The following is a 7,907-nucleotide window of genomic DNA, read 5'->3' as shown; positions in this document are numbered from 1 at the left end:
TAATTTTTAAATAACCACCTGACGGAAATGACGCAGGTCAGAGCTTCTTATGCTTTTACTCATGTGCAGTATAGGGACGTGAACTTTCTCGGACGTTTCAGTGTGGACGAGCAATTTTTGGAAAATGTTCGAAAACACCAGTGTAGATGAATATACCAGTGTAAACGAATAGTGCAGAAACATAGTTTTCATATTTATTTATTAAGCAAAATTATGGAACCTTGAATAGCTTTGTTGGAAACGTACGTGAACCTTTGCTTTCAGTAACTGGTGTGACCCCCTTAAGCAACAATGACTTAAAGCAAGTGCTTCTGGTAACTGGTAATCAATCCTGCACAATGTGTTGGAGGAATTTGTCCCATTCTTCCTTACAAAACTGCTTCAACTCAGTGATGTTGGTGGGCATTCTTGCATTCTTGCATTCTTTAGAATTTGCTGGTACAATCCAGAATTCTTACTGTAGGTCCACCAATGATGGCAAGCTGTCCTAGACTGGAGGCAGCAAAGCAGCATCAAATCATAGTGCTGCCACCACCATGCTTCACGGTCAGGATGAGGTTCTCATGCTGGAATGCAATGTTTGGTTTTCGCTAAACATAATGCTTTTTATTTAAACCAAAAAATGTCCACTGAACATTCTTCCAATATGCCTCTGGTTATCTGGCAGCACTGTTCTTTTCGGAGAGTAGTGGCTTCCACCCTGCTATGCACACCATTCTTGTTCAGTGTTTGCCTGTTGGAGGATTCAAGAACATTCACGTTACTCAATGCAAGAGTGGCCTGGAAATTATGTGCTGTAGTGTACAATTTGTGCAATTGTGTTTAAATGGCACACATGCTTGGTGTAGAACGGCGTTTTGTTCTTAACCACTATATCTAATTTTCATTATAATTGAAATGATTTTTGAAGTGGTATATTTTCATTTGAATTTAACTTGAGTTTAATCAGCATAACCCAAATGTTTTTAGTCAATTTGAATATGTTCAAGCTTAACACAGTGTTATAGATAGATAGATAGATAGATAGACAGACAGATAGATAGATAGATTACATGAACTGTACATGCTTTGACAAAGCAAGCAAATCATCAAAGATTATTGCCTTACTGCCCTGCAGGCTTGTCACATGCACTGTGTGTATGTGTGTGTGTACTCACCCACCCAGAAGAAGAGGACTTACCCCGGATGAGTTACAGTGTAATTGCACACATGTTTTCTCATGGAAGTGTGTTTATCTTGCAGGCCTGTGTTGAGGTCCTTTGTTTAACTAAGCAAAGAGGTTCTCCTCCAACACTCACAACCCTATATAACCCCCCCCGCACAATCCAACCCCCCTCAACACCCACCCCAAAGACACACACATGTATAACTCCTCTACTTAGATATTGCTATACCTACAAAAGGCTACATCCACATAAATCTGGATAAACAAATCTTTTACTCTACGTTTTGGCTTTCCATCCACATTCATGTCCACTTTAATCCGGATAGATCTGAAATTTTATTTTCGTTTTTTAAATGTTCTCCATCTACACTGGCATTTTCAAACGTTTTCCAAAAATTGCTCGTTCACACTGAAACGTCTGAAAATGCTCGCATCCCTAAACTGCACACGTGTAAAAACGTAAGAAGCTTATTTCCGTCACGTGTTTATTTAAAAGTGACATTAATCTTTAACAAAGCTATCAGACTGGAAAGCAGGCACAACAACTGCAGTTCAACATCGTCCACCAGCTTGTTTGTTTTGAGTTGAATGGGTCACATGACTGTGTCACGTGACTAAAAATACCTCATTGGTTTTGAGTCTCTCTGTTTTCTCAGTCCACAGTACAATGCGAAAACAGCATTTTCAGATTTATCTGCTCGGGAGAGCATTTTCGAAAAGCTCTGTTAGTCATGTGATGCAGTCATGTGACCCAATCAACTCGAAACAAACAAGCTGGTGGACGATGTTGTACTGTGTCACAGATAGAGTAGAAGTGGATGCAATTGCAGTTACAAGATGCTGTTTATTAGAAAAAAAACATGCAGATAATCCAAAGGGTAATGCAGAATCGATAACAAAAAAACAGGCAAAGGGTCAGGTGATGAACAAACAGAATGAACTGGGCAAGGCACAAACTCACAAAAATGCTGCACAGAAAAAGGGTCTAAAACGGTAGAATCAATCACGATATAGAAGGCTTGGTAATGACAGAACACAAGGTAACTGATTGTATACTTCACAAAGTGTGTACTGACTGAAACTCTGTTTATGTAGTGTCTGTGTGACTGTAAGCCTGACTGTATGGAAGTATTAATGACTGACAGGTTTGTGTGCAAGGCATATTAAATGCAAATGTAAAGGGATTTGCAATTCTGTTTGAATTTTGGCAGGCTCCATAGGCGACAATGAGGAAGTGAAATAGCAAACGGGGTAATTGCTATTGCTATTTCAATATGACAGGGTCATAACGCTTAACACATTGGAAATGCAATTGCAAATGGACTTTGCGTTTCCTTTTGAAATTTGGCAGACACTGTATATTCGTGTAAATAAAAATGCAAACGGTAATACACAATTTGCATTTTCATTTCCATTATGTCACAATTTAAGTGTCCACAATTAGGAAATGCAATTGCAAATACAGGTGGCTTGGCTGTTAAGACAGAAGGAAGGTAGAACTCAAAAAAGAGGGTTGATGACCACTGATCTACACTGTCTACATGTAGAAATAGGTTTGATTTAATTCAGATTATGTTTTTTTACAACAAGAACTTGGTGGCTGTGGACTGTTTTTGAATCAGCCCAGAAATGCCATCAATGCCAGGCACAGCATGGTGCAAACCTGGCAACCCTACTGGCCCTGTGTTTTCCCATGACGCACACTCTGAGATGGCAGGGTCAAATGGCATATGAAAGAAACATTTAAGTTCTCCATGCATAGTTACTTTTAAGATTTATATTTATATTTAAATTAGCAGTTATTAAACCCTTGATTAAAAAACCTGATCTTGACCCGTCTCAATTGTCCAGCTATAGACCAATATCAAATCTCCCCTTCATCTCTAAGATTTTAGAAAAGGTTGTAGCAAAGCAGTTATGCTCGTACTTAGATAGGAATAACATTCATGAAATGTATCAGTCAGGGTTTAGACCTCATCATAGCACAGAGACAGCATTAGTTAAAGTAGTAAATGACCTTCTACTGACCTACGATCAGGGTTGTGTCTCTCTGCTTGTGTTACTCGACCTTAGTGCAGCTTTTGATACTATAGATCACACTATTCTCCTTGATAGATTAGAAAATGTTGTTGGTATTAAGGGAACAGTCCTCTCCTGGCTCAGGTCTTATCTGACCGATCGTTATCAGTTCGTAGATGTAAATGGTGAATTCTCCATGCGTACTGAGGTTACTTTTGGAGTTCCACAGGGTTCTGTTTTAGGCCCACTGCTCTTTACTTTATATATGCTACCCCTAGGTCAAATTATTCGTAAACATGGAATTAGCTTCCACTGTTACGCTGATGATACACAGTTGTATGTTTCAGCGAAGCCAGAGGACAGACAGAAGCTTAGTAAAGCTGAGGATTGTGTAAAGGACATTAGACATTGGATGTTAACTAACTTCCTTCTACTTAATTCTGATAAAACAGAAATACTTTTATTAGGCCCACGTGTAGCTAGAAGTAATCTTTCTGATCACATGGTTACTCTGGATGGTCTTTCTGTTTCATCATGTGCAGCAGTTAAAGACCTTGGAGTGATTATTGACTCCAGCCTATCATTTGATGCTCATGTAGATAATATTACTAGGATAGCCTTCTTTCATCTCAGAAATATTTCTAAAATAAGAAACATATTGTCACTACATGATGCGGAAATACTAGTTCATGCATTCGTCACCTCTAGATTAGATTACTGTAATGCCTTACTGTCTGGATGTTCCAGTAGGAATATATATAAGCTCCAGTTAGTCCAGAATGCAGCTGCTAGAGTCCTAACTAGAACTAGAAGGTACGACCATATCACACCGATATTATCAATACTGCATTGGCTCCCAGTAAAATCTCGCATTAACTATAAAATACTTTTATTAACCTATAAAGCACTAAATGGTCTCGCGCCACAATATCTAAGCGACCTTTTGGTTTTATATAATCCGCCACGCCTACTTAGATCAAAAGATGCAGGCTATTTGACGGTACCTCGAATAGTGAAGGCTACAGCAGGGGGAAGAGCTTTCTCTTATAGAGCCCCACAGTTATGGAACAGTCTTCCTATTAGTGTTCGGGACTCAGACACAGTCTCAGTGTTTAAGTCTAGGCTTAAAACGTATTTGTTTACTCAAGCCTACCCTGACTAGATTCTGTTCTACTACTTCGCAGTCATAATAATCTTTTTTCTCCCTCTCTCCTTTCGCCGAGCCCCACATGAATTTATGGAGATACTAGAGATCCAGATCCTTTCTGCCTCTGGATGGAGCTCAAATCTTCTCCAATTCCAGACTGCTGGGACTACGGCTGCTCCTAAGGCCATACAGACTTCATATAAATCCATAATGAACTTTTTCACACTATCTGTTGTTACCCAGATGAGGATGGGTTCCCTTCTGAGTCGGGTTCCTCTCAAGGTTTCTTCCTCTTAAAACATCTTAGGGAGTTTTTCCTTGCCACCGTCGCCACTCAGTGGCTTGCTCAGTTGGGATAAATTCGCACCTTTAATATCTGTATACCATGTTGATATTTCTGTAAAGCTGCTTTGAGACAATGTCTATTGTAAAAAGCGCTATACAAAAATAAAATTGAATTGAATATTTTTGTTAAAGTTTAATGCTCCTTTGTACAGCCTTCAGATTAATTTTTAAATAACCACCTGACGGAAATGACGCAGGTCAGAGCTTCTTATGCTTTTACGCATGTGCAGTATAGGGATGTGAACTTTCTCGGACGTTTCAGTGTGGACAAGCAATTTTTGGAAAATGTTCGAAAACACCAGTGTAGACAGAGAGTGTTTTAAAACAAAAATGCAGTTTTCAGATCTATACGGATTAATGTGGATGTAGCCTAAAACTTTCAAATACATTTGCGAGGAAAAAAATACATTTTGACACATCAATCAGTATATAGTTATGTATCTATTATCATAGAGACATATGGCCTCCACACACACACTCACATACAGCATGTCAGGAGTATCATATGCACTGATCCCTCCAACCCCAGGGGTGTGAACGGATGAAGGTGTGTGTTAAGATCCCCAGTCAAGACTGGAACTTTCCCCTCCAGCGCAATGCTGCTCCCTTCTGGTGTGTGTGTGTGTGTGTGTGTGTGTGTGTGTGTGTGTGTGTGTGTGTGTGTGTGTGTGTGTGTGTGTGTGTCTGTGAGGGGACCTTGGAGGAAAAGATAAAGAAGAAAGGATTTTGCAAAATCTAACTTTTGTTTGTATGTATGTAAGTATAAAAAAATGACCTGTTTTAAAAAGCTTATTGCAAGGAATATATTTGTGACGTATTTATTTATACAAGTATAACTTAATGCTAATAACTCATCCACATCATAGTGTACCATTATACCCATACAGCATATCTCTATCACAATGATATATTGTAGCAATATATTTCCATATTTAGATAAATCAATATATCTACACTATAATGTAATTATAAGAAAGTAATTTTAAAAAACTGTACAAATCCAAAGAATAATAATATACAATGAAATGAATGTATAACACAATGCTGATGAATTATCTAATGTGATTAAAAAGAAGGTGTTGATACCAGCAGCTCTGACAATAATTCAGTTGCAAGGTTTATATTAATGTACTTTTTCTGATACATTATCGTTTCTATGGTAACAACTTCCACAGGAACTTGTATGGTGGACTTTCCACATGAAGAAATGAAAAATAAATGTTGTCTGTGAGGAGACGTTTATTTAGCATTTTTGCAAAGAGTCTCCAGTGTCAGAACTTTATAACAGTCAGAAGTAAAGATGTAAACACAGATTTTTCCTGATACAGATTTTTCCTGACTTTTAAAACACAGAAAGGCTTTAGGGAGGAGGGCGATTTTTCAGCAACATGAACAGCTGAAATTGGTTTATCTTATTAACTTCAAGAGAAAAAGAGGCCAGTGAGGGAGTGATCGCTTATACATGCTATAACTTAAGTAATAACAAGAACTAAGTTGTTTTGCAGGAGGTCCAGAACATTAAACATAACTATAAATGGATAAGAGTTTGATGTGCTGTTCTTTAATAATAAAAAAATGGTTAGTGTGGGCAAAATGCTGTGTCATAAGAGGAATAAAACACTTCAGCATGTACTGTTATTGGAAAATATGTTATGTATCACACCACCCCACTGCGGATTATTTTATTCTATTTATATTTTCCATAAGTTTAAAACACAAGTCGAACTCAACACCACTGGTGTTCACCGGGATGTCTAGTCTCTTCTTGTTACTAATTTGTATGGCAGAAAATATATTTCAAGCAGGAAGGAAGCTCTCTCTCTCTCTCTCTCTCTCTCTCTCTCTCTCTCTCTCTCTCTATATATATATATATATATGACAACAAAGATCAAATAAAATTTAAACTATTAAGAAACATACAGTATATGAACACACATACATTTAATTATATTAAAAACATATTTATAAAATGGGAAAATTAAATAGATAGAATCATAAAGAAACTTAATGTAAAATCATAAAGAATTAAATATAGCAATGGCACAATGCCACTTTTTCTTTACCAATACTGAAACCTTGAGTATCAGCTGATATGGATAACCATGTGATATTTGTTTCCTTTAAAAACTGTCAGATGTTTTTTTTTTTTAAAGCTACAAACATGGCAAAACAGCAACTTTCACACGAAAATCACTTGCAATTCAAATATAAAAGCTATAATGATGTATAAAAAAAAATCAATCTTAACAGTAAAATATAATCAAGTTTGTTTATATGTAAACATTTGCAGTCTTCAATTCCAATCTTTTCTATTTGTTACCGGATCGGATTCAATTCTTTTTTGATTTTCTCTAAAATCTGAACCACCATTTTTTGCTGCTATTGGTATCATCCCTAAGTAAATATATATTTTAAAAAATTCATTATATCTGTATTAAAAATGAGACAGACAGACAGTCAGACAGACAGATAGATACATAGACAGATAGATAGACAGACAGACAGACAGACAGACAGATAGATAGATAGATAGATAGATAGATAGATGGATGGATGGATGGACGGATAGATAGATAGATAGATAGATAGATAGATAGATAGATGATCAGAATGAAAATTTAATTGGACATATTTATGTGGAATCTTTATTTATGCTAGTATGCCATAATGTTCACTCTATTATAATTTACTCATAATGCTTTATAGCCATACTCGTATAATCACCTTAGCCCTAAACCTCTGATGCTGAAGAATTCTGTTTTGCTGAACCCTGAAGCGTTCGGTCAGAATTGCTCTCTTTGCAGCAAACACTTAATAAATATGCCACAGTAAAGAATGAAAACATGTCCAACAGTCAGTCAGTCAGTCTCACACACACACACACACACACACACACACACACACACACACACACGCACACAAATACACACACACTCAAATTGATCACTGTGATCCATCTCTATCAGATAATTTAACAAGCGAGCCACACAGAGCTCCGTGCTGTGTACACACACACACAGCTTGCCAGTCTGCGTAAACGTGTCATTTTCAGACGGCCTTTAATTACCTATCGGCTGTTTGTGGCTGTTTGAATGAATGGACAGCATGTTAATTAGCTCGCCGAAGCCAGCCCGTTAACGAGACAGTAGCTGAATGGCAGGCTAGCACATGTAATCACGCTGTCTCGCAAATTCACAGTGTAGTAGACACACACACACACACACACTCACA

At 37.4% G+C, this 7,907-nt stretch overlaps 1 long non-coding RNA gene across 1 annotated transcript; it reads left to right on the top strand.

Moving 5' to 3' along the window:
* Window positions 1-1,236: 1,236 nt before the first annotated feature.
* Window positions 1,237-4,794, top strand: LOC128603604 (uncharacterized). Its single transcript, XR_008385035.1, has 2 exons — window positions 1,237-2,205; window positions 4,408-4,794. It is a non-coding gene; the product is annotated as an uncharacterized LOC128603604 (long non-coding RNA).
* Window positions 4,795-7,907: the final 3,113 nt, after the last annotated feature.

Source organism: Ictalurus furcatus, chromosome 28 (assembly GCF_023375685.1).
Source record: "Ictalurus furcatus strain D&B chromosome 28, Billie_1.0, whole genome shotgun sequence".
Taxonomy (NCBI): Eukaryota; Metazoa; Chordata; class Actinopteri; order Siluriformes; family Ictaluridae; genus Ictalurus; species Ictalurus furcatus.
Note: the sequence above shows the minus strand (reverse complement) of the source record. Positions and strands in the feature narration are given on the sequence as shown.